At 36.1% G+C, this 27,287-nt stretch overlaps 1 protein-coding gene across 4 annotated transcripts in view; it reads left to right on the plus strand.

Annotated features, from left to right (window-relative positions):
• The first annotated feature begins 1,301 nt into the window (after positions 1–1,301).
• LOC119561979 overlaps positions 1,302–27,287 on the plus strand; it is a 95,219-nt gene continuing 69,233 nt past the window's right edge. For 2 of the 4 annotated variants that reach the window (XM_037875369.1, XM_037875370.1), the window contains exon 1: positions 1,302–1,824. The gene's annotated coding sequence lies outside the window, so the exon portion shown is untranslated. Of the gene's footprint in view, positions 1,825–2,892; positions 2,944–27,287 lie in introns of those variants that run through there. The other 2 variants (XR_005221583.1, XM_037875371.1) reach the window with 2 other exon arrangements.

The raw sequence follows: 27,287 nt of genomic DNA on the forward strand, positions 1-27,287 counted from the left end.
CCCACAGTTTTTGAGAAAATCGCTAACTGTGGACCAACCTCGAATAATTTCCAAACAAAAAAGGGGCGCAAAAACGAAATTACAGACGGCTCATAGAGGTTATGCCACTATGCACATTCTATGGGCAGATAGGGGATCATGTAGGGAGTGTTCTGTAAAAATTTAATCAAAGTCAATCCCACCCATTTTGAGAAAATTGGTTTACATTGGGAGGAGTTCCTTAAAAGCCGTTAAATCCATAAACTGAACCATTGGATACTAAAACATGAACCACAATGTAAATAGCTTAGCCATGACAATCATTTGACGCTAACTTTCTTTAACTTATTACACCTCCCACGGAGGTTGTGCCAACTTGGCCGGTACCTCATTGGAAAGGACATTTTTTGAACTAAATTAGAAATTAATTATGAGTGGAGCCGTCGGTAATTTGGTTTTGCCCCCCTACTTTGTATGTGAAAAATTCAAGGTTTGTCCACTGTTACTCGATTTTCAAAAAGCTGTGCTCTTGATTTTGATTAAACTTTTAGACAAGGAGCTTGAACTAACCCTTAAAAGCCTCTGTGAGGGGAGCAGGTAACAAAATGTTGGGGACACGAAAAGTATTTTTGAAACATTAATAGGCCTCGGAATTGCTCCAAGCCTACCTATATCGTTAGATCTTTTTTTCGAAGAAATTTTGCATTTTAGTTTTTTCAAATTGGTCCTCAAATAGCGAGAAAATTCAAAAATAAAAAGGGCCCCCGTGTTCCAAAATCCAACATTCCACTTTCGTTGTTAAGTGGCCGACGCTAATTTGACGGACAACATTTAATGCGCGGTAAACGGTAAATGAATGGTGCAAACTCGACGCGTTCATAATGAAAACGGAACCTAAGACGATCCTCAATATGCCAATATGGTACGGTACTTACCTTGCAAATGGAATAACCTGTGCGATAGGGATTTTGAAAATATATCAATATATCGATGAAATTTTTTTAAGAAATATTATCATAGCGATATTTTAGGGCCGAAATAGACATTTTGGCCCTTTCTAATGGTTGGTCACTTTAAAAAATGGAAAATTGATTTGATAGTTTTTCGATTTCTTGAATTTCTTCATATTTTGTTTGTTAAAACAACATATTAAGGGTAATGTGTGCTGTGAGTTTTAGATGAGCAGCCTGTGATGTCCTCTCCCATTAAAATTTAAATACTTAGAAAATATATAAAATATCGTCGATATATCGATACTTTAAATTGATATTTTCAAATCGATTTTCCCCCTATATATTTTTTACTGCTAGTCGATTCTCCTAGTTGTTTTTGTAATAACGTGTTTACCTATCGGGTAAAGCAATGAAATAATAATACACTTCATGTTCCAACTCTTACCGTTTCACTTTGGTTGCTTATTCATCGACGCTAACATTACATCTTATAAGGCGAAGGAACAAAAAAAAATATTTTAAACTAATTTGTATGATTGAAAAACATTTAAAATTTAAATATACCGGCCCGAAAAAAGAGCGTTCTAAACATTGAAAGTATTTCTGAACATTGAATTTGTCATTTTGCGAGAGCAGGTGTCGAATCGCGGAGATGACTTGATTTACATATGTACATGTATGCATGTTTGTAATGTAATTGGAATTTCAGAAAGTATTTGACTCTGCCAAATTGGCTAATTTTTAGGCTGGTACAGTTTCTTCTTAACATACATAGTAATTCGTTAAAATGGTTCCTAAACGTAAGCATGTCTATGTCATAATTTTTGTGGCCGTTGTATTAGTTTGTTTGATAAAAATGTTGTTCTGGAACTCACCTCTGCCAATTTTGACTGTAAGTACTTATAATTTTGCATTGGCTAAACATTTTTATTGCATTTTGTGAAACAATTTTATTTCTAAATGGCGATTTCCGGTGTACTTGATATGGTGAGAGTTTTTTTCAGCCCGACAAAATCGACAAAAATCGTGAAATTATTTATTTAAACAAAAGCCTATTAAACGAGTTGCTTCTGAAGATTGAATCAGAACGAAATTAGCTGTTTATATTCCCTAACCCTAATGGATCTCCGGTTTCCCAAGCTTAACTCTTCCAAATTTAACTTGTTATTCTTTCAGCTCAATTTCTCTTGAACCAATCGACTTATTAAAGGTCTTAGTATTGAAAATAGAAAATTACGTATCTGTCGATCGGTATAATACTTGTTTCCAAATATGGTTTGTTTTGACGATAACTTTTAAATGGTACATGTCTTTGTTTTTGTCGATATCAACAGACACCGTACGATCACTAAATTGGGAAAAATGTAACATTTTCAAAGTTTTCCGAATTGTAGCCCACAATACTCTCAAGGTATTCATTTATACTGCAAAATTAAAGTGTGACATTAAAGTTGTAGACTAAAACATATATCACCATAATTAGTTAAGCGCAACTTGAGCTATAAATAGAACACGGAGATACCAACATTTTTTTTAATCCTTTAAAAACACCCAAACAACCTTTTTCTCTACCATCATTCTTGGGGCATTTTGGTTGTAAACTAATGTTATTAGGACAACATGTATTTCAGTTTGAAGTTTTTACTAGGGTTGTCGAATTTTTTAAAAATATCGTATCAATGATATTTGGGTCTTGAAAAAATATCATAATGATATTTTAAAATATCAATTCAAAATATCGATATATCGATGATATTTTATATTTTTTTAAAATATTTTAATTTTAATGGGAGAGGACATCACAGGCTGCTCATTTAAAATTCACAGCGCACAGTACCCTTGATATTTTGGTTTCACAAGCAAGATATGAAGAAATTCAATTCAATTTCACATTTTTTATTAAAGCCTAGTACTCAGATCGGCTAAGAGTTTCACTAGTCAAAAATCTTATTCTTTGTAGTGTGACCGAAGTTTTCAAAGTTCACCCGCCATGCATGTAGCATGGTCTTACTGTCAAGCAGCTGGGCTTGTTGTCAAACGGAAAACAAATCAATTGGAGGAATTTAAAAAAGAAGAGTCTGCTGGTGCACAAAGAAATTAAAATAAATGAAATTTTCAACGAATGTTTTTATTTATGTAATTTAGAAGTATAAGGCTTCCTTCTCGTCCCACGGCTGCTTCGCCATCTTTCCCGCGCCATCTGTAGTCCAGCTCCGAGCTGGCCAATAATGGCTGGTGATGGCTCCTTCAGCTGTCCCTTAGCGGGCGACCTTATTTCCTCCTCCCTATAAAAGCCGGCGCATCCTCTATCTCCGCTCCATCACCAGCTGCCAAGTAGCTGGTGAAGGAGGAGTCCTCAATGGAGAGCTCGTCGGAGATCGAGCGATATCCCATGTTCCGTCCCACTGGATTTCTCTAGTGGATCTCTTCCAGCGCTTCAACTATTCTGCGGATTTGCACCGTTGTGGTATTGCTTTCTGTCGGTCAAGTCCCTCTATAATGGGCAACAGTTTGGATTAGGCGACCTTTTTAATCTGCACTGACCTCCTTTAGCCGTTTTGGGTGTTTTTCTTCCATATTTAATTTTTTAAATTCCCCACCGCTTCTTCACGAACACCGCCAAAGATTAAATTTCTTATTCTTTCGGCCGCGGCTAATGGCGTTCATCGAAAATTCACTCGCGAATTCTGGTATTTTTCTGGTATTTCCTTAGCTCATCTGAGTACCGCGCTGAAAAACAGACCCGACGAAAAGCTTTAGCCGCCTTTTTGCCTCTCGCTCACTCCTATGGTTAGCTCGGAGTTTTCGTCGATGTGAGTACTAGGCTTAAATCCAAAAATGCTATAATGAAAGTTAGGTTCGTTATATATTTTGATGCAATAGTCACGAATTAGGCCAGAAAAACGGTCTCCAAGAAAAGGATTTGAAAAAATTTCCTTTTGAGAATAAAAAAATTATGTTTTCGGGGTTTTCTTGAATTTATAGGGGTTGATCACAAAATTTATTTTGGTATGCCTTAAATTCTCTAATGCGCATCTTATAAGTAGGTGAGAGTAGGACCTTAAAAATTCTTATACAAATGTCGACCGGCCGAGTGTGCACCGTGAGCTAGACTATTGTTGAGTCTGACCCAAATGTAACCCTTTCGCATATGGTTTCAAACTTGTGTTTAATTTCCTTCGTGTTTTGCAAAGAAGGCAGGCTGCGCACAGCTTAAATTTTGGCAGATAGACTTTTTGAATTGCGGCAACTTTCGATTTTCCAATGATTAATCACGTTGCAGCTTCTCTTACGTGATATGATCGTAAGCTAGCTCTAAAGCGTCTGTAAGCCCATTTACACTCAGAAAAATAGAGAAATATAACGAGACGAATGCGTTGTCGATTTTGGTATTCTGATTAAAAACCAATCTCGGGCTTGAGGTTTTTGATGAGGGACGTGAGGGAAGGCGTAGTAAAAAAAAGAGTGACAGGAGAGACCAGACTCCTCTCTTGCAATTATCGGAAAGTTGTCGAAGTGAGCTGCTCGAAGTGAGCTCTTCGTCGCTGCAATTCACTTCTTTGCTTTAGTGCAGTGTTCGGTTAACCTGATAAGTGAAACAAAAAGTGACGAAAAAATAAAGAACCTGCTCCGCCAATTCGATTAGATAACGGAAGTGAATTCATATTTTTACAAGTTCTGTTATTTTATTCTGTTTTTTTTTCGAGCACGTTTTTCTTAAGAAAAGATCCGTTCAGTGTACATGGTACACAAATATATTTATTTACGTACACATGTAGAAGATAAATGTTGTAACACCACCCCTCAATGTATATCAACCAGTTGAAATGAAAGCCGCGAGGCTAAAATACATATAGTTTTAAAAAATGGAGCATTTTTATTTGAGAATGGAATCTCAATATAGGAGTGATTTATGCTTGAATCCGAAAACGATTCATCTCGAAATCGAGATCGACTCGATGCTGAAACCGAGAAGGCTTCATCTTCGTGTGGAGAGAGAAAGTTTATTTCAGCAGGTTGCCACACTCACTCTAACGGCCACAAACGCCCAAAGCCCTTAAACCTGTCTAGCGCACACATTTTCTTGCAAATTTCTTTTGATTATCAATATCATCATGACAAAAATTGTTCAAATCGGGTGTTCAGTATGGAGAACAGTCACATTGCTGCTTGCATATCTCAATCTCCCTTGCACTCCCCTTAGCTGAGTAACGGGTATCTGTCAGGCCGTCGACTAGAGCGTTCTCTCTTGTTTTTTAGTTATGTATGTGAAATGCTTTCCACCGTTCTGCTCGCTACGTAAACGATGCGACATGGTCTGTCTAGAGGTTTTTTTGTTTATTTTTTAATCCTATGTAAATGGTGTATAATTGTGATAAAAATAAGAAATCGGTTTGAGACCTTAAGGAAGAACTTGATACGTTTCACAATGAATCACTTAAATGGAAGACAGACTTGAACACTACCAGAGCATCGTTTTTGAAAAAATTGTGGCAAAGACTTTTCTTTTTCGTCGGGAAACCTTTTTTTTGCACATCTTGTAAATATTCATTTTACGAAAACCGTGCTAGGACCTTTTTCAGATCCAGGGACTCCATAACTTTGAAAAAGGCTTAAAAGCTTATTCAGTCCAACAGAGTGATTAGTTAAGTAGACAATGCAAGCTAGATCTCAATGATACCCCTTGGCCTGTGAGAAAATCCTATAACTTCCGTGTGCTGATCAAGGGGTACACGTGCGACTGAGCGAGAAAGAAGATTTAAGTCTGTAGAGACTTTGAAAAAGCTTTCGCAGCTGTTGGAGACTGATCAGCTGCCTGAAGTTGGATCGTCTGTTTATATTGGTCATTGCTATAAAAACTAAATTTTCCTTTTCTCTTTGTTTCCTAAAGATGGATTTTTTTTTTTATTTCTTAACGCTTTAAACTTAGAGTGGTTCTAACTTTTATTTGTATCCATATGGATACTGACATTATATGAATAAATTCAATTAATAGGGCGATATGTGCAGCAGAGATCAGGTTTATATATATGTCATGCAAATGCACAGAGCTTAGCAAAGAAAGTCTATGTGTTTATGTATATGTTCGTCAACTGAGATGTGAATGTTATCTGCGTTACAGAGATTTGGTTTACATCAAATATTTGTGATTCGTTTAGTTCTTAACCATTGGTGTGGGAATATACATGTGTTAGTAACTTAGTACACTTGAAGCCATGGAAGCATTGGACCTTCATCCTGTAAACTATAACTCTTTTCACGAGCACCATAGATAGATACACTTTTAAATTTGTTTTTTGTTAATAAGTCCTGAGTACTAGTTAACTTTCAATACCTAAGAATTCTAAGCATGTCTTCACATTTTTGTCGTATTCTGATGCGCAATACACTGATCATTATTAGTTTATTCGGATAAGTTACAAAATGGCACAAACCACCCTTCAGTTCTGCATTAGGGACGCGGTGACATGGCTCAAGGCAAAAAGCTTTCTGTTTTTTTTTGTGCCTAAAACGCTGTGCCGCTGTTGACGTCAGCAGAGAAGTCGGCGCAGCGTAGAAGACTGCATACGAAAACGATCGTGCAACAAAGAGAGGTAGATACTCAGAAGTTCCCTCTCTTTCTTAGTCTTATAATCTGCCTGCACTCGGCGCTCTCAGAGACAAATTTCGGCCGGTCCGTTATTTTTTTTTTGCGTCTCTCCGTTATGTTCGGCTAGCGACTAATATTTAGGCGGAAAAATTTTCGTGGAGCAGCGACATGTGAATGCCCTAATATTTTAGGAGCATTATTGTATATCGAAAATAAACAACTTATATTGTTTTATAAAAGTAAATTTTTTGATTATAGTAAAATTAAGTAAATTGAATTTACTTATAATGTTATGTTTACTTTATTACAATATAACTTTTTAGTTTAGTTATAGAAATTTAGTCCGTTAAAATTTATTTAAATATTTAAAACATTTTAGTATTAACATTTTTTAAAAATTCATATTGTATTTTTTACTCAAGAAGTAAAAATTATGTAGTCGGATATTTTTCGCTTTAGAAAGGGTATAGGTGCAGTGGCACGCGCCAACAGCGAAGAGAAAACAAAAGAAATCAGGTAAAGGGGTGAGAAAAAGACTTGGTGCATTCTGTTTGAGTGATTGAAAGGGAGCATCCATTTTAATTGTGCGCAGCAGATTTACTTAAATCGTCTCTTTAAGTTAATATAACAAAGACAGGTAAGTGCTACGTTAAGTTTAAGATGTTGTGCATTGATCTCAGTTTAAAGTTCGTACATTTTGAAGGTAGTCAATGAGTTCCGTTAGCCGAAAGTGGATGACGAAATGTTTTGTGCCAATTAAAATTGTGCAAAGGGTTAAACACAGCTTTAAAAGGTATATATACAAATCAACAAATAAAACGCATTTTTTCAACATATGTTTTTTCAGGAGCGTTGGCCAAGGATTCAGAGGACCCGGACAAAGGTTTAAGAACGGCGATGACTAACGTTAAAAATAAGCTTAGGAAACAAAAAAACAGAAACAATAATTATCCAATTTTTGAAAATTTAAATTATACCATCTAATTAAAATGAATTAAAATGAAATTAAATATGTATGTATTTTAAAACTCATAGGAAAAATTCTGATTTTCACAAGTGATTTCACTTGGGCCGTGTCACTTGCCAGTGATTTCATAAGTGAAAACTCATGGAAAAATTCGGATTTTCACAAGTGATTCACTTGGGACGTGTCATCGGCACGTGACAGGACATATGAAAAATGAATATAAGGAACAAGTGAAATCCCGTAGGACTTCATTTTTCATTTGAATTTTCACTTGTGAAAATGCGGACATCCCATAAAATTTTCTATATGGAGCGTCACTTGTTCTTCACTTGTGCAAGTGGACATGTCCCTCGTGATTCCCAACGTGAATCACAAGTGAAACTTTTTTTTTGGAACTGAAGGGAGGTTAAGCCTCCAGATGGAGGACCGAGGATGTATGACGGGGTGTTGTTGGTTTCCGTACAATGTCACAAACGTCACAAATTTACAAAACCACAAAAGATGGTCTGCAAGAACTTCCGTGGGATGAGTTTGACAGGTGGTTGTCAGGCCAATAAGCCAGTGTTTCTTATTAATTATAAAGTGATAGAAATAAGAGGTAGATTCAAAAATTTAAATTCGAAGTGTTAATAAATATGGACAACTCTCTTAGATGGAGTGGTTCTTTTTTCTATAGTAATTGTGTTAGATTGTTATAATAATTAAACATTTTAAATTTAGTAAGGATGTTGGTTAGTTTTGGCAGTTAAAAATTAGATGTTCAGCATACTCAGGTACGTTACAGGTATCACTGAGATTAGAGTTAATAACTTTTATTCTATTTAAGAACACTTTGTCATACGTATGACCTACCATTAATCTATTTAGAACTTTAATACGTTTTGGCTTTTGATGGTCAAAGTGCCTTGGCTTTTTGGGAATGTCTGGAAATTCTTTAATAAAATTAGACCCTTTGTTTATAGGTTTGTTTTTTAAATCTTCATTCCATTTATGATGCAGAATCTTTTTAATTTCCCGTAAGGCGTCTTTATTGCTAAATTAAATGTCTACAGTAACACCCTCGCTGACAGCTAACTTGGCTACAGCATCAGTTTTTTCGTTCATTTCAATTTCTTTCTGTCTTGGGATCCAGATATCAGTAAAATCTTGCAAAACCCTTTTCTCTACTATGTCGGGTATTTCTTGTACCATATAAGACTCAGTTCCCTTGTTTTTGACTAAGTTGACAGCACACAAACTGTCACAGAATATTGAAGCCTGTATATAATTGTTCCTTCGACAAATCTCACCGACTAGCTTTATACCAGCTAGCTCTGCACACACCGAGGATATTTATGAGTACCCTTTAGTTCCAAAAAAATAGTTTCACTTGTGGATCACCTTGTGAATCCCGTGGGACATGTCCTCTTGCACAAGTGAAGAACAAGTGACGCCCCATATAGAAAATTGTATGGGATGTCCGCATTTTCACAAGTGAAAATTCAAATGAAAATTTTTCGAAGTCCCACGGGATTTCACTTGTTCCTTATACTCATTTTTCGTATGGCCTGTCACGTGCCGGCGACACGTCCCAAGTGAAATCATGTAGAAATAAGTATTACATAATGTCTAATTTTATGAGAGAAATATTTAATAATTATTGCACAATAAACCCTTAAGGTTCTCGTTTCCCCGGATTATTAAGTGGAGAAAAATCTTTACCTCGACTGTCAGATACCCGTTGCTCAGCAAAAGGTAAAGGGAGATATGCAAGCAGCGAAGCGAGATTGAAATGCGCCACCTACCCGCGATCTCAACATATGCTTATGTGGGCGGTAGACAGATTTAAGCGTTATGGGCGTTAGAGTGGGCGTGGCAAATTTTTTTTTGGATCAATCGATAAGTATTGACGCGACTTATACATGTCAGTTAACATTTTATTCTAGCATGAAAATTGTGGGCGCCACAGGCTTTGGTGGTTTGTGGGCGTTAGGGTGGGCGTGGCAAGGTTTTTTATGGATCAATCGATAGGTATTGACCAGACTTATACATTTCAGTTACAAATTTTCACCTAGCATGAAAATTGTAGGCGCCACAGGTTTGGGCGGCTTGTGGGCGTTAGAGTGGGCGTGGCATATTCGCGTAACAAACTTGCGCTGCGTACAAGGCTACGAAATCTAAATCTGAAATCACAATTCTCTATCTTTGATAGTTTCCTAAATGTCCCCGTTCATACTTGCGATTTTTGAAGTTTGTGGGCGGTTTGTGGGCGTTAAAGTGGGCGTGGCACCCAGCTAAAACTAACTTGCACTGCGTAAGGAGCTCAGGAATCTGCATGCCAAATCCCAATAGCCTAGCTCATAGTTTCCGAGATCTCAGCATTCATCCGGACGGAAAGACAGACGGACAGATGGACATATGGACATGGCTAGATCGACTCGGCTAGTGATCCTGATCAATAATATATATACTCTATGGGGTCGGAAACGCTTCCTTCTATCTGTTACATACTTTTCGACGAATCCAGTATACCCTATATAAAAATAAAAATGTAGATGTAATCCAAGATGGAGCCATTTTTGTAAATGGACAAAATAAAGTTAATAACACTCATTTAAATGGGTCGCATTTAATAACTTTTAATGGTACCTCTAAAATTCATAATATATCCTACACTAATGTAGACAATAAGATATTAGAATATATCACCGCTCGAAAATATATAGTGATTTTTTAATATCCGAATATATTATGTCAAATGATTCGGAACTCTCATTCGATTATATTAACATTCTAAATCCTTTAATCAAAATCTAATAAACTGAAATACCAGTTCCCTTAATATTAATCATATTTACATTTATATATATATTTATCATGATTATAATCAAATATAGAAAATTTTTAAATTCAAACCACGGCAAATCCATTTAGAAATTCTACCAGAAAGTAATATTTCCGACAAAGAATAAAGTATTCCCGACGATAAAAATACCCTAGAAGAAAATATCATTATGGACTTGACCAACCAATTACATTCAATATACCCATCAGTTCCAATGAGTCGGGACTATTCAATTTAGAATGGGAAGAGTTATATGACACATTATTTAGGGGCACTTACCCAATTTATAAACAACTTTGAGCCGAGAGCCAATCTCCAAATAACTCTGCCTGACTCCGAGTCCGGTTTTGATAATCGAATCAAGCAGTTGAATTGAGTGTAAAGTAAAGTAAAAGAATATAAAATAAGTTCGACCTATACAATTGTAATAGTGAATAAATAAAGTAAAAAAAATAAAAACAAATTTTTTTTTGTGTTTTGTGTTTTAAATCATCACATGGATGATAGAGCTGTTGGTCGCAACAACACTGGCGCATAGACCCACCCTTCAGTTTTGCAGCAGGGACGCAATGACATGGCTCAAGGCAAAAAGCTTTTTTGTTTTTTTTTGTCCCCAAAACGCTGTGCCACTGTTGACGTCAGCAGAGAAGTCGGCATAGAGTAGAAGAGTGCCTACGATAACGATCGTGCAACAAAAAGAGGCAGATACTCGGAGGTTCGCTCTCTTTCTTTGTCTTATAATCTGCCTGCACTCGGCGCTCTCAAAGACAAATTTCGGCCGTTACGTTATTTCTTTTGCGTCTCTCTGTTATGTTCGGCTAGCGACTAACATTTCGGCGGAAAAATTTTCGTGGAGCAGCGACATGTGAATGCTCTAATATTTTAGGAGCATTATTGTATATCGGAAAAAAAAACAACTTGTTTAATAAAAGAAAATTATTTGATTATAGTAAAATCAAGTAAGTTGAATTTACTGATAATGCTATGTTTATTTTTATAAAAATATAATTGTTTAGCTTAGCTATAGAAATTTAGTCCGTAAAAATTGATTTAAATATTTAAAACATTTTAATATTAACATTTTTAAAAAATTTGTATTGTATTCTTTACTCAAGAAGTAAAAATTATGTAGTCGGATATTTTTCGCTTTAGAAAGGGTATAGTTGCAGTGACACGCGCCTTCAGCGAAGAGAGAACCAAAGAAGTCAAGTGATAAGAAGACTTGATGCATTCTGTTTGAGTGATTGAAAGGGAAGCATCCATTTAAATTGTGCGCAGCAGAGTTACTTTAATCGTTTCTTTAAGTTAATATATTAAAGTCAGGTAAGTGTTACATTAAGTTTAAGATGTTGTGCATTGATCTTAGTTTAAAGTACGTAAATGTTGAAGGTATTTAATGGGTTCCGTTAGCCGAAAGTGGATAATGAAATGTTTTGTGCCCAAAAAAAATCCTGTAAAGGGTTAAACACAGCTCCAAAAGGAAAATATACAAATAAACAAATAAAACGGATTTTTTAAACATATTTAATAAATACATAATTACATACATAAATTTTATTTAGGAGCGTTGGCCAAGGATTTGGAGGACCCGGACAAAGGTTTAAGGAAGGCGATGACCAATGTAAAAAGCCAATAACGTAACATAAAACTAGGATTACTAACAATAATTGTCCTTTAACAGAAAACCTAATTAACACTATTTAATTCAAATGAATTTAAAAGTAAATAAAAATGTATGTATTTTAAATTCTATATTTTCATTAGTGAAAACTCATTAGAAATATTCTGAATTTCACAGTGATTTCACTTGGGATGTGACACTTGCAAGTGATTTCATAAGTGAAAACTCACTGGAAAAATTCTGAATTTCAAAAGTGATTTCACGTGGGACGTGTCACCGGCACGCGACAGGCCATACGAAAAATGAGTATAAGGAAGAAGTGAAATCCCGTGGGACTTCGAAAAATTTTCATTTGAATTTTCACTTGTGAAAATGCGGACATTCCATACAATTTTTATAAGGAGCGTCACTTGTTCTTCCCTTGTGCAAGAGGACATGTCCCACGGGATTCACAAGTGAAACTTTTTTTTTGGAACTGAAGGGCATATACTGATCATTATTAGTTTATACGGATAAGTCACTAAATTGGAAAAAACATATATAATCATACATAAGTTTACAGACAACTAGAAGATTTTCAGAAAACTTTACGTTTCTTTATAATAAAACTATTCCAATAAAAAGAAAGTTGGTAAATAATTCTGGGGGAAAATGGTTCAGTAGGGAAATTCAAAATGCCATTTGAAACGAAATATGGATTCAATAGGTGGAAATTATATAAACCTGAAACAATTTACTTTGAATACAACAAAACATGCAAGTAAGGACAGTAGGGATATTTAAAATGTCATTTTGAAACGAAATATGGTTTTAAAAAGGTGGAAAATATACAAATCTGGATCTTGAATACAACACAAAATGCAATTAAGGAGAGACACAAAGATAAATGAAATAATATTTTTGACACTACTACTTAACTATAGCAAAGCATTTGACACCGATGATCATTCGATACTTTGTACCAAACTAAGTAAAATATTTTGGCACGGCAACAAATCTTATCGCATCATATCCTAGGCACCGTTTCAAACTGTTGCCTCATAAGGTAGTATTTGGTATTTTTTTTCAATTAAACGTGGTGTGCCGTTGTTGTTTTCGTTGTATATAAAAGTCAAAAAATTCCAACTTGAAAAAAAATGCTCAAATTGAGTTGAGTTAGTTTAAATTTGTAGGCACACTGGATTAAGTGGGTGCTGTAACGTACGACTCAGTCACACCGGAAAAAATGATGTAAAACGAAGCTAGCAAATAAGACCACGAACATGTAAGATGCTTTTGTTCATATAAATTCAAATGCCTGTCATACGTTAGAAAGGAACAAAGAAAGCGAAATTTTTTTTGATATACATTTATATATTGCATTTTTGTTTTATTTTAAATTTTTTACATTATCAAGCTGCCCTTAGATTTCACTAGCCAAAGATAACCACAGTGTCATTTTTATACCCGTTAGTCGTAGAGTAAAGGGTATACTAGATTCGTCGGAAAGTATGAAACATATACAAGGAAGCTTTCCGACCCTACAAAAAATGTATATTCTTGATCAGAATCACTAGCCGAGTCGATCTAGCCATATCCGTCTGTCTGTCTGTTTTTTTTACCCAATATCGATTTACAAGTTACAAAAAAATTGTTAAAATCGGAGCATTCATTAAAAAATTGTAAGCATATTAAATCCATAGAAATTGCGGCCCATGGAGGAAAATATATATACACAAAGTAGTGTAGTAAAGAAGAAAATGAATGGTCCTCCTTGGACCTCGACTTTACTATTCACCTTTAACACATTAGGGGTTAGTCATCTAGGTGTCCATGTTTGTCCGCTCGGTTTCATTGACAACAACGAAATGATCCTACAGAAATAAAGTGGTTCAAATAACTCGAATGATTTCAGCATTTTTAGATTTGACATTCTGTTTTGCATCAATTCACTTTCACTCATTTTATTCTATCATAGAATTCCTATGGCGTTTGCTGTCCAACTCTACCCAGTCGTATATGACAGCATTCCAGCATTCGTTCTTTCATTATGAAATGGCATCAAAAAGGTGTTCCGGAAGTGATGAGTCTGTCCATTCTTTTTACACGGGTGCGGGACAAAAAAGAATGCACCCGTTGCATGCTTCTGGAAGCATATACCTGGAATGCACCTGGAAGTAACAAACTAAACACATTCTGGGTGCACACATTCTGGGTGCACTGTAACATGTACCCAGGAATGCACCTAGAAGCATTCAAAAATCAAATATCTGGAAGTTTACCCCAGGAGTACATAAAGCTGGATTTCAATTTCATATTTATTATACCCGTTACTCGTAGAGTAAAAGGGTATACTAGATTCGTCGGAAAGTATGTAACAGGCAGAAGGAAGCGTTTCCGACCCCATAAAGTATATATATTCTTGATCAGGATCACTAGCCGAGTCGATCTAGCCATGTCCGTCTGTCCGTCTGTCCGTATGAACGCTGAGATCTCGGAAACTATAAGAGCTACAATACTGGGATTAGGCATGCAGATTCCTGAGATTCCTGCGCAGCGCAAGTTTGTTTCAGAAGAGTGCCACGCCCACTCTAACGCCCACAAACCGCCCAAAACTGTGGCTCCTACAGTTTTGATGCTAGAACAAAAATGAAATGTGTTGTTCTCATCAATACCTATCAATTGATACAAATAAAGTTTGCCACGCCCACTTTAACGCCCACAAACCGCCCACAAACTTCAAAAAATCGTAGATATAAACGTGGATATCTCGGAAACTATAAAAGATAGGGAACTGGGATCTCAGATTTAGATTCCGTAGCCTTGTACGAAGCACAAGTTTATTACGCGAATGTGCCACGCCCACTCTAACGCCCACAAGCCGCCCAAGCCTGTGGCGCCCACAATTTTCACGCTAGATAAAAAAATTTAACTGAAATGTATTGGTCTCGTCATTGCCTATCAATTGATCAAAAAAAAAATTAAATCGCCACGCCCACTCTAACGCCCATAACGCTAAAATCTGTCTACCGCCGGTAGGTGGCGCATTTCAATCTCGCTTTGCTGCTTGCATATCTCCATTTCTCTTTGGTCCCTTTAGCTGAGTAACGTGTATCTGATAGTCGAGGTACTCGACTATAGCGTTCTTCCTTGTTTTTTATTTCAATATTCAAGAACTCAACTAATTTTTGATCGGAGTCACTCCCCTTCTGTACGGGGCTTTGCTGCTTCCTCCTTGTTGACGTACTTTTATCATTTTGTAGTATGCACATATATTGAATATCTACTGTACCAAGAGTACTTGAAGCAAACACACTGTAACACTTTGTTGCAGTGTTTACATAAACAAAGGCCCGGTCAAAAACCTAAGTGGCCGAAACATGAGTCGATCGGCGCGCTCACAGAAAGTGCAAGTGTCAGCATTCTGTTACACACGCCGGCCGCTCAGCCAAACTGAAGTACATACATATACCGTCGCGCTCCAGCTAAAGAGAGCATAATTAAATACACTTATATATATAAGATATACATAGCTGTCTCTCTGCCGTCCCACTGTAGGCAGCGCAGCTACGAGACTTAGGCTTACTTAAATCTAAAGAAAATTTTTAAATCAGAAACAACTTGACGTTGGAAGCGGCATTAATGCAGCTCCTGAATACAAATAAAGAATACAAATAAAGAATATTAAAACTACCAAAGGATGCGTTCTCAGTACAATACAAATAAAGAATATTAAAACTACCAAAAGATGCGTAGTCACTACATGGCGACCGTGACATTGGTCCGGAATATGGACCTGGATATGGACCTCACAGGATAAGAAGACAGCAAAAGGCAACAACAACAACAAACGGCAACAACAGAAACAACGGCAACAACGACAGCATACACTACAATAACAAGAACCAAAAGAAGAATCGCAGTGAGTAGAGTGTGATGTGTGCCAAAAGAAGCCAGAAAGGCTGAACTACTGAAGCTGCTCAACAGCGGCAATGCAATAAGTTGGAACAACTCGGTAAAAATACATGCCGAAGTTGAACACTTAAAAAATTTGCTAACAGTACGTAAAAATCAGACCACAGCCACACACATATCCACCTACCCTGTAATCCCAAATATTGCCAAAATTATAAACACATTGCCTCCTCCAGAAAAAGTTGGCATTCCAAAGCTGAAGAAGACGTGCCCGGATGACTGCGAGGGACCACTGCGAGTACTCCTGTGTAGCCAGCACCGGTGCCCCACCATAGAGGTACAGCCTGTGCAGCCAGCACCGGTACCGTCGGGCGCATCAAGCCAGACCAAGGAAGAGTGAACCGACAGCGCTACCAAGAGCGCATAATTTTTTTCTCTGCACTGCGTTGCAAAATTTTTTTAATTGCACTGCGATGCATATTTTTTCATTTATTTCATAAAAACAAATGTTAAAATTGAGCGATATAAAAGTTGCCCGATTAGAGTGTGGCCTGAAAACCTAACACAAAAATAGGTAGAAAACTTGTAAAAAAAGATGCAAAGTAATGCAATAAGTAAATTTTCTACAGAAACAGATTATTACAATTTAAAAGTATATACGCCAAAAATGGCATAGTAGATGTTAAGTCAGTGGACTCCGCTGCAAATGTTATCAATAAAGTCGAGTCGGATAACATTGACTTAGAATTAATTCATACATTGTTAATAATAATTGTTGTTATAATGTGCGCAAATTGTTTCTATAAACTTTATAAATTGCTTAATAAATGTCTCAAGAAAAAATATATAAGCCAGGCAAATGATCTGGACAAAATTAAAAAAAAAATTTTGGCACAAACAACATTAATAGAAAAATAATGCTGTAATCAAATTTTAAAAATTATAGAAAATGAAATAAAATTAAAATAAATAAATAAAAATAAATTAACTAAAAATGGCTACTCTAAAAGCAATTAGATACACATATGATAGGGACATTCATTTTAAAGAAAAAATTCTGCAATTAATTGCACCAACTTCAGTAAGCATTTATGAATTAGAAAACTTATATACTGAAACATTTAATTTAGATGCCTCTCCACTAATTCATTGCACAAGCACCCAAAAGGGAATTGTCCTATCCACCATTCCAAGGGTACAAGTTAGATCAGTGTAGACGAACACCCAATACTAGGTAGAGCAATAGTAATGATGGTCTTTAAAAAATAATTCATCTCCACAATATAATGGAATGGAATGAATTATATAAGCAAATAAATAACATAAAAGTTGACTTTGATAAATCATATAAGTCACTTACTCAAAACAGGCCAATTAAAAAAAATACCATAAAAAAACATGTGGAAATTCTAATAAAATGCTTTAATGAAGCACGAATACTAATACATGGCCAAAGGGAAAAATTAAATCAAGATCATTGGTCCCAAGTATCTAAATTTTTGATCAGACTACGATCTAATTTAATATCAATTAAACAAAAGTTTAAGTTGGACATATCAGTACCGACTATACTTAACACTTCCCTAGCAGTTGAAACTGGTGATGAACCGGAATCAACAAAACAAACTGACATTGACCAAATAGAATCAGAAGACCTTACAGAAACAAATCCTAAAATAGAAGAGCAAGATTTAAATAATCTTACTATTCCAGCTGTTTTAATGTAAGATCTGAATAATTCTACAGATTCTGATGATAGTTCAAGCATAATAGAAAATAAAATAAGAAGCAATATCACAATGGCACAATCTAATATTGATTTTATTAATACAGCATCCAAGCTTATACCAGTTTTCGATGGTAAAGCTGAAAACTTAACAAGTTTTATTGATGCATTACAAATAATAGAATCAATAAAATGGAGCACGAACAATTAGCAGTTTCCATAATAAAAACAAAGCTAAAAGGTGTCGCCAGAAATTTAATCGGAAATGAAACAACAATAACTGAAGTCATTTCCAGATTAAAAGCAACGTCAAAGGCGAAACTGTAGAAGTGTTGTCAACAAAACTGATGAACCTACAGCAACGCAATAAAACTGCCAGCCAGTACACACAAGAGGTTGAGCAGATGACAAAATCTTTAGAAGTTGCATATATAACATATGGCTTACCCCTAGACTTAGCCAGAAGTTATTCCACTCAGCATGCAGTCAAAGCAATGACTAAAAATTGTAAAATCGGTAAGGTAAAACTTATCATGCAAGCTGGTACCTTCAATACTATGAATGATGCAATATCAAAATTTGTAAACAGTTGCACAGAATCAACCGGACAGCCAAACACTGTCCTATATTACAAAAATTACCCGCAGCGCGGCGGAAACCGCGGACGAGGAAATTACAGAGGTAACTTTCGTAGTCGTTATAATAATTACAACAACAATAGTACCCAAAACAATACTGGACGAAACCAATATAGAGGAAACTATAGTAGCCGTGGCAACTCGAGTCGAGGCCACAACAATAATAACCAAAATAATATCCGAGTAACCAATAGTACATCGGGAAACTCACAAAACCCTTTAGATATTCAACAGTAGAAAATGCAAAGGTTCATACCGTTAATCTCAGTCAGAACATATTTGTATCATTTAATCATGTGGCTACAGGAAAAGAACTTGTCTTTTTAGTAGACACAGGTGCAGACATTTCAGTAGTACAAGATAATTATGTTATAGACATAAGAGGAATACGTCAAGAGGTAACCAAATCCAAGGGGTTAACTTCTATTGAGATACAGACCACTAAGTACATAATCCAACACGATTTTCATATCGTGGACTTACATTTCGCTATCCCTTGTGATGGCATTTTAGGAATCGATTTTATAAAAAAATACAACTGTCAATTAGACTTCAAGTCATCTGAAGATTGGCTTATAATCAGACCTAATAACTTAAAATTTCCAATTTATTTTCCAATAACATTCAACCAAATTCAAAAGAAGGCAGTGTATTGATTCCAAATCAAGAAACTAAGCATGGTATTTATATAGCAAGTACCATAGCAACATCTAAAAACGCTTTCATAAGACTACTCAATACCACAATTAAATTACTGTCCGATAAATTTCCACTCCCAAGAATTGATGATATTTTGGATCAACTGGGACGAGCAAAATATTTTTCATGCCTTGACTTAATGTCAGGATTTCATCAAATTGAACTCGAAAAAAGATCAAGGGATATAACGTCATTTTCAACGAGCAATGGCTCGTATCGCTTCACGCGATTACCTTTCGGATTAAAAATAGCGCCTAGTTCATTTCAAAGAAGGATGACTATTGCATTCTCTGGATTAGAACCTTCACAAGCATTCCTTTATATGGATGACTTAATAGTTATAGGTTGTTCCGAGAAACATATGCTTAAAAACTTAACAGACGTTTTTGAGAAATGCAGGAGATACAATCTAAAGTTACATCCAGAAAAATGTTCATTTTTTATGCGTGAAGTGACTTTTCTCGGTCATAAATGCACAGATAAAGGAATACTTCCAGACGACAAGAAATATGACGTCATTATGAATTACCCTGCGCCGCACAATGCGGACACCGCTAGACGATTTGTAGCATTTTGCAATTATTATAGACGTTTCATAAAAAATTTCGCCGAATATTCACGGCACATAACAAGATTATGTAAAACGAATGTTCCTTTTGAATGGACAGATGAATGCCAAATGCCAACTCAAAATGGCACCATGGGAAAATATCTTTGAATCATATCAATAGATAATTTTAAACAAATGGGCAACAAGATATTGAATACCTTAAGAGTAGCGCTACTCAACCCGGTGACCCTTATAGAAAAACAAAACGAGAAAGATGCAATACTGTCTAAATTACATGATGATCCAATACAAGGAGGTCATACTGGAATTACAAAAACCTTGGCCAAGGTCAAAAGACATTATTTTTGGAAAGGTATGACTCGAGATATTACTGAATACATACGAAAATGTCAGAAATGCCAAAAAGCTAAAATAACTAAGCACTATAAGACTCCATTGATAATAACTGATACGCCTATAAATGCTTTTGACAGAGTGATAGTGGACACTATTGGTCCACTACCAAAATCAGAAAATGGCAATGAGTATGCAGTCACTCTAATATGTGACCTGACAAAATATTTAGTTGCCATACCAGTTCCAAATAAAAAAGCCAACACTGTCGCTAAAGCAATTTTTGAATCATTTATTCTGAAGTACGGTCCAATGAAGACGTTCATTACGGACATGGGTACAGAATATAAGAATTCAATTATAAATGATACAAATACTTAAAAATTTAAAATATAACATATACGGCACACCACCACCAGACAGTAGGAACAATAGAACGAAGTCATAGAACTTTGAATGAATACATACGCTCATATATATCGGATGATAAAACTGATTGGGACGTATGGCTTTAATATTTCGATTTTTGGTTCAACACGACCCCTTCAATGGCACATAATTATTGCCCATACGAGCTAGTATTTGGTAAAACAAATAATTTACCAAAACAATTTAATAGTATAGAAAATATAGAACCTTTATATAATATAGATGACTATGCTAAGGAAAGTAAATATAGATTAGAAGTAGCATACAAAAGAGCTAGAATAATGATAGAAAAAAATAAGGAAAATAATAAGATACTATATTTATTGATGGACGTTGATGCACTACGAGCAGTACAAACAAGTGGCCCAACGACACCAAGCACGTGCTTGTTACGCGCGGGGCCCTTTTATCAATTTGGGCAAAAATACGAGTTCGCGAGGAAGATACAAAAAACAAATAGAGACGGGACACAAATGAAAATAAAAGAAGCATCTAAGAAAGAAGCAAATGAGTTAAAATATTAGTTTTTAATACCGGGATAGAAGTTGAAGTGCAAAGTAAATGATAAAGGTTATTATAATTATTACATAGAACGCGAAAGGGCTCGTGCAGACAAAAATTAGATGTACATCGTGGCAAATTTAGGGGATAATAATTCCGTGTAAGTCTAACAGGAACATTGAAAGTTGGGCGGTTTACAAGTTCTACAGAATCAATATCACCTCTTATAAGATTTTGCATAAAAATAGTACCAAGCATTGTTCTACGATTTGCAAGGGTAGGTAAATTAAGCAATAGTAATCTACTCTGATAGGAAGGTAGCCTTATGTTTTGATCCCAGTTCAAACTACGAAGGGCAAAAAGAAGAAATTTTTTTTGTACCGACTCAATACGGTCAATATGCACTTGATATTGTGGACTCCAAACCGAAGAACAATATTCCAAAATAGGACGGACAAGGGAGGTAAATAATAATTTGGTTGTATAAGGGTCATCAAATTCTTTTGACCAACGCTTTATAAACCCAAGAACACTCATGGCCTTGCTGACAGTGGACATTATGTAGCAGTCAAATTTAAGTTTTGGGTCCAGAAGAACGCCTAAGTCATTAACTGAATATATGCGGTCGAGTGGCGTATTTTGAAGAGAGTAACTAACAAAAGTAGGAGTAACCCTATGAAAAGTCATAACGTTGCATTTAAGGCAGTTCAAATTTAAAAGGTTATACTAACACCATCCCTGAAAACAATCAATATCTGACTGTAAGTTGAAACCCGACGCTATATCATTATGTGATAAACAAAGCTTAACATCATCAGCATACATTAGTACACGAGAGTGTGTTATGATAGAGGGAAGATCGTTAATAAACAAAGTAAACAGCAAAGGGCCCAAATGACTACCCTGAGGCACTCCAGATGTCACATAGATCAGTTTTGAGGCAAAGTTCTTGAATATAACCCTCTGAGTCCTACCATTCAAATAACTTGAAATCCAAGTTAATAAATTACACGGAAACCCAAGCTGATTTAATTTAAATAAGAGAAGAGAGTGGTTGACAGAGTCAAAGGCCTTACTAAAATCTGTGTATATAACGTCAGTCTGCATTTTATTCTTAAATCCATTTATTACAATAGATGACAATTCCAGAAGGTTGGTGGTGGCCGATCTTCGCTTAACAAAACCATGCTGACACGGTGATATTAGCGAGGAACATAAATGTTGCAAATGAGAAGTAATAATACGTTCAAATGCTTTAGGAATTGCCGACAATTTAGAAATACATCTGAAATTCTGGGCATCCGCCTTCGCACCCTTTTTGTGAAGTGGAATGATAAAAGAGTCCTTCCAGATAGTAGGAAAAACTGACGATGAAATAGACAAATTAAAAAGTTTAAGAATCGGTTTACATATGGTTGGCGCACAAAACTTAAGCACACACCCGGGGAGTCCATCAGGACCGGGAGAATAAGTTGGCGTTGTTTTTTCTAAGTCTCTTACGAGAGAAATTTCCGTAACTTCAGGGGTAAAGATACAATTTGCCTTATTTAAGGGATTAGGGTAGTTAGAATTTGACCAAGCAGCCGAACTATAAGTAGTTTGGAAAAACTCGGCAAATAAATCAGCAATTTCAGAATCCGTCGATGCCTCCATTGAGTTAAAACGTACCGATGAAGGCAATGCTGACGACTTACGCTTGGCATTGACAAAGTTATAAAACTGCTTCGGATCATTTGAAAATTCAAATTTACATCGACTTAAATACATAGAATAGCAATGACTATTGAGAACATTAAAATCCGATCGAGCCACCACATATTTCGAAAAATCAGATGGCTTACCCGATTTCTTATACTTTTTATAAGTGTTTGTCTTAAGGTTTTTAAGTCTTTGAAGCGCATTGGTAAACCAAGGTGGCCTGTTTGTCTTTGACGGAAACCTTTCAGGAACGCATTCATTAAAAAAGGTATTTAACACTATATAGAAGTGTTCAGTGGCACTTTCAATATCCATACAATTGTACAATTCTGTCCAATTATATTGAGAAATCATGTCGTTAAGTTTTTTATAGTTACATTTTCGGAAACATCTCACTTTAGTTTGAGAAACTAAAGGAGAGAGGGTATCAACGCATGGGAGGCAGATTGTCAATTCCATTGTTGGATGATATCGGTCTTCAGGTACAACAAGAGCGTCAATTCTAGATACCGTGACTTCAGACGGGTCTGAAACAAACACGAGATCTAGTTGTCTATTTAATGAATTCCGTATAAAGCTTACTTGCTGTAACGATAATTCTAGAAGACCATCTACAAAATCATGGGCGGATAGAGGTATAGCGACTAGTGAGTCAGTAGGAGGAGACCAAGAAATATCCGGGAGATTAAAGTCACCCAAAACAATCAAAAGGTCACTGTTAGAAAGAAGGGATAGAACAGATTTTATCGCAGACAGGTGGTGCTCATAAATTATTATATCAGAGCCAGGTGGAATATAGGAACATGTAACAAATATTGAGAATGATTGTAAGGAAACTTTCACACTAACAAATTCAATTTCATTAGGAGTATCAGAGTGAATTCTCTCGGATGTTAGGCTAGTGTTAACGGCAATCAGCACACCGCCTCCCCTACGTGAGGAGCGATCGGTCCTATAGGCATTTAAATTGTTAGACAGAACTTCATTGTCAGATATCTCTGGTTTCAGCCAAGTTTCCGTAAAAGCCAAAATATCAGCAGTAAATGCAGAGGAGTCAGCATAAAGCTTGGGTAGCTTCATATTTAGTCCCCTAACATTTTGATAAGCCAAAAATAAACTTTTTAGTTTTTTGGCGCAGTGGATGGTCTGTTATTTGTTCTCGGTTTATTGGGAACAAATTCTTTTATTACTAAATCTTCATTAAGCCAAAAGCTTTCAGAAAGTAGTACCTTAAACACATCAGGCGGAGCAAATATTTTAAAAGACGATATACTACGAGCATATGAAAATCTAAATTGTTCAACTGAAATATTCTCGGATGGGAATTTTTCACGAATAAATTCCAAAACATCCTCAGATGTGGTATCTGGGGTGAATCTCGAAACAAATAATTGTTTTCTATGTGGAACAACTGATAATTTCTTACGTCCCCCAGCAGCAGATTGCACCTCACTAAGCTGAGAGCCAGAAACAGTAACTTCTGTACCTATAGGTACGGTCGGCACCGTAGCCGGCACTGATGGTTTCTTTACCACCCGACTTCGAGAAGCAGTGACTTCACCTGAAACAGCTGTATCCATAGGCGCAGTAGGTTCACTTACCACAGTGTTAACAGAGACTGCTGCAGCCACCAAGTTCGGATTTGGGGTGGATACCGTGACCGTATTAACTGCCGCTAAGCTGGTTTTTTTACGTTTAGGCGACTCAGTTAGTAATTTTTTATTATTAAATTGGGCACAAACGGAATTGAACCCCTCATTGAGCTGTTTGAAAGCACCAGAGAGATTCAAAAGGCTGTCTCGAGTCTGCTTCATAAAGCCGCTCATCTCAACAACCATTTCCTTGCAGGATCCGCATGACCACATGAGTCCAGAATTCTGATCAATGAAGTCTTTGACTCTACCAGTAAATCCTGCGCATTTAACGTGCATCATCGATTCGCAGAGCCAGCAGAAAATAAAAGGGTCTTTAGTTGAACACGAAAGAGTACAATTTTTCTTTGAGCAAACAAGAGCCATTTAAAGGAAATTAAATAAAATAAAATAATATATGAAAAATACCTCAACTAAAATTTGGCACTGGGATCAAATTCCAAGACCACAAAGGCACAAAACACGAAAACAAATAAGAGCGCGAGATCGCGTATTATTTTAAATGTAAGAGAGCACGAGAGAATAAATCTTTTATCGATTGAGCGTTGCTTGTGGGATACTGACAACTTTACGCAGGAACAGTTACAATGTAAAGCAAGCAAGAGAGAGAGAGAGAGAGACAAGAGAATAGCACACCAAAAGTCTACCAGAAATTTGGCAGGTTCAGAGAGAGTTTAAGTTACAGTTGTAATATAGAGCGGGAGAGAGAGTGAAAATCAAAGAGTTTAGTGAGTATAAAATTACACTAACAAAGCTAGGATATTAAACAAATCTAATATAAATGTTAAAATAACTATCATCACTGGGAGATCTAGTAAAAAACACTAAACACACTTACCCAGCGGTTAGACTGAGCTTTGTTAATAAACAAACACAAAACACTCGCAAAAAATCACAGAATAGACAAAAATTCAGAGCACAAGAGTAAACACAACCGTTCACAAGCGACGCTAAATCTTATGAATGATGATCAGAAAATAAACAACATAGATATATCAATAGGTGATCAAGTCCTTTTAAGAAATGAAACAGGTCATAAGTTAGATTATCAATATACCGGTCCGTATAAAGTAACGGAAATAGGAGAAAGAAATAACATAACGAATAATAAGAACAAAAAACAAACAGTTCATAAGGATAGATTAAAAACGTTTATTTCATAATTGCATTTAGCATGGCCATGCTTTAGAAATACTTCTTTAAATACGAATATTATTCCCAATTCCATTCTCTTTGTATCTAAAAAAAAATTTAAAAAAAAATTTAAACAAAATAATAATTATTCCTTTAAGTAAAATAACTTCATAATATTACGTTAGTTTTCAAAAGGAGGGAGATGTAGTATGCACATATATTGAATATCTACTGTACCAAGAGTACTGTAACACTTTGTTGCAGTGTTTACATAAACAAAGGCCCGGTCAAAAACCTAAGTGGCCGAAACATGAGTCGATCGGCGCGCTCACAGAAAGTGCAAGTGTCAGCATTCTGTTACACACGCCGGCCGCTCAGCCAAACTCAAGTACATACATATAACCTCGCGCTCCAGCTAAAGAGAGCATAATCTCTCTGCCGTCCAACTGTAGGCAGCGCAGCAACGAGACTTAGGCTTACTTAGAACCTAAGGAAAATTGCTAAATCAGAAACAACTTGACGTCGGAAGCGGCATTAATGCAGCTCCTGAATACAAATAAAGAATTTAAAAACTACCAAAAGATGCGTTCTCACTAAAATTTACGCAGTTCAGTCCTTGGTGTGCCCATTCATTTCTTGCGATTCTGAAAGATATAAAGCAAATTACAAATATACAATATATTTATTTTGGCACATTAACACTGTTGTATGTACGATTTACATTCAAAGAATTATTTTATTAATTTAATTTGTTTTTAGTTTAAATGTTCAATGTACATGTACTCTGTTATGTTCATATTGAACTGTGTTGTGTTCATATTAAACTAAATTATCTACTCTTTGCTTACCTGTGAAATTATTGATGTAAAATTGGTGGCAGAAAGCAACAAACTTTTTCAAAACACATGGCACGGACTTCAATTTTCAGAACTAAAAATGCAACTGACGAGAAATGCAAATGACAAGAAAAACGGGGCGCTTCCTCGCATGTTCCCTTTTGTCTTTATTATTTGTTTGTCAAGAGAATAGTACCGAAAAAAGACGATTTAAAAAAAAATAGGCATCGGCAACCTTCGGGTTTGAGTTTGGTTTTTTTACATTCCCACTAAAATACACCTGGATGCACTATATTGAAATACACCCAGACGGCACCCAAAAGACTGCACCCAGCACGCACATTTGCTAGTTAAATTTGCATGCGTGCTGTTTTGCTTAAAAAAGATACGATCCAGAACTATGTTTTTTTAAAACACGTTCCCCAACTTACGACTGGGAACTTCCCTGCAGTACCATTCAGCGCCGATTGAGCACTCAATCACTGCAAAAAGTTTATCAGTCAGCGCTCAATAGGCGCCCAATTTATATGGGATTGAGTGCTCAAATTAACATAGGCATGTCCTAGGGTTCATCAGTGCACAAAAACTAGCACTCATTGAGCGCTTTTTTGAGCACCCCTTTGAGCGCTCGAAAAAGCACACATTCAGCACATGTTGAGCGCTCGATTAGGCAGCAGAAAAAGCACACATTCAGCACACGTTGAGCGCTCGATTAGGCAGCAGAAAAAGCACACATTCAGCACACGTTGAGCGCTCGATTAGGCAGCAGAAAAATCACACATTCAGCACATGTTGAGCGCTTGGCAACAAATATAATTTCAGCTGTAATTATTTATTTTTATTTATTTGTTTTAAAATTTCAGCTCGGGGGTTCCCGGTGTTATCGGAGTCGTTGGTTCGTCAGCATCTGGGGTCGGCGTTGACTTTTTTTTTGCCCAACTTAAGTTTTTAACGCACCTCATTGCTTTTTGCAGTTCCTTTTCGGGAGGCTCCGAGGGCTCCACCAGAGCGATTTCATCTAGTATTAGAAGAAAAATTAGTTTTGAAAATAGAACGAGACGAAAATAAAAACGAGTGACCGAAAGTAATCATTATTTGTAAGTTTTATTTATAATAAAAGATGTGTTATCTTTGGCATTCAATGTAAAAATCCCAGAAGTCTTTTAAAAATTAAACTTACAAACAATAGTTACTTTCGGCCCCAATAAAAACTTACTTAACAAGTGGGTAGACTTTGAGCTT

The sequence above is a fragment of the Drosophila subpulchrella genome, unplaced genomic scaffold (genome assembly GCF_014743375.2).
Source record: "Drosophila subpulchrella strain 33 F10 #4 breed RU33 unplaced genomic scaffold, RU_Dsub_v1.1 Primary Assembly Seq39, whole genome shotgun sequence".
Taxonomy (NCBI): Eukaryota; Metazoa; Arthropoda; class Insecta; order Diptera; family Drosophilidae; genus Drosophila; species Drosophila subpulchrella.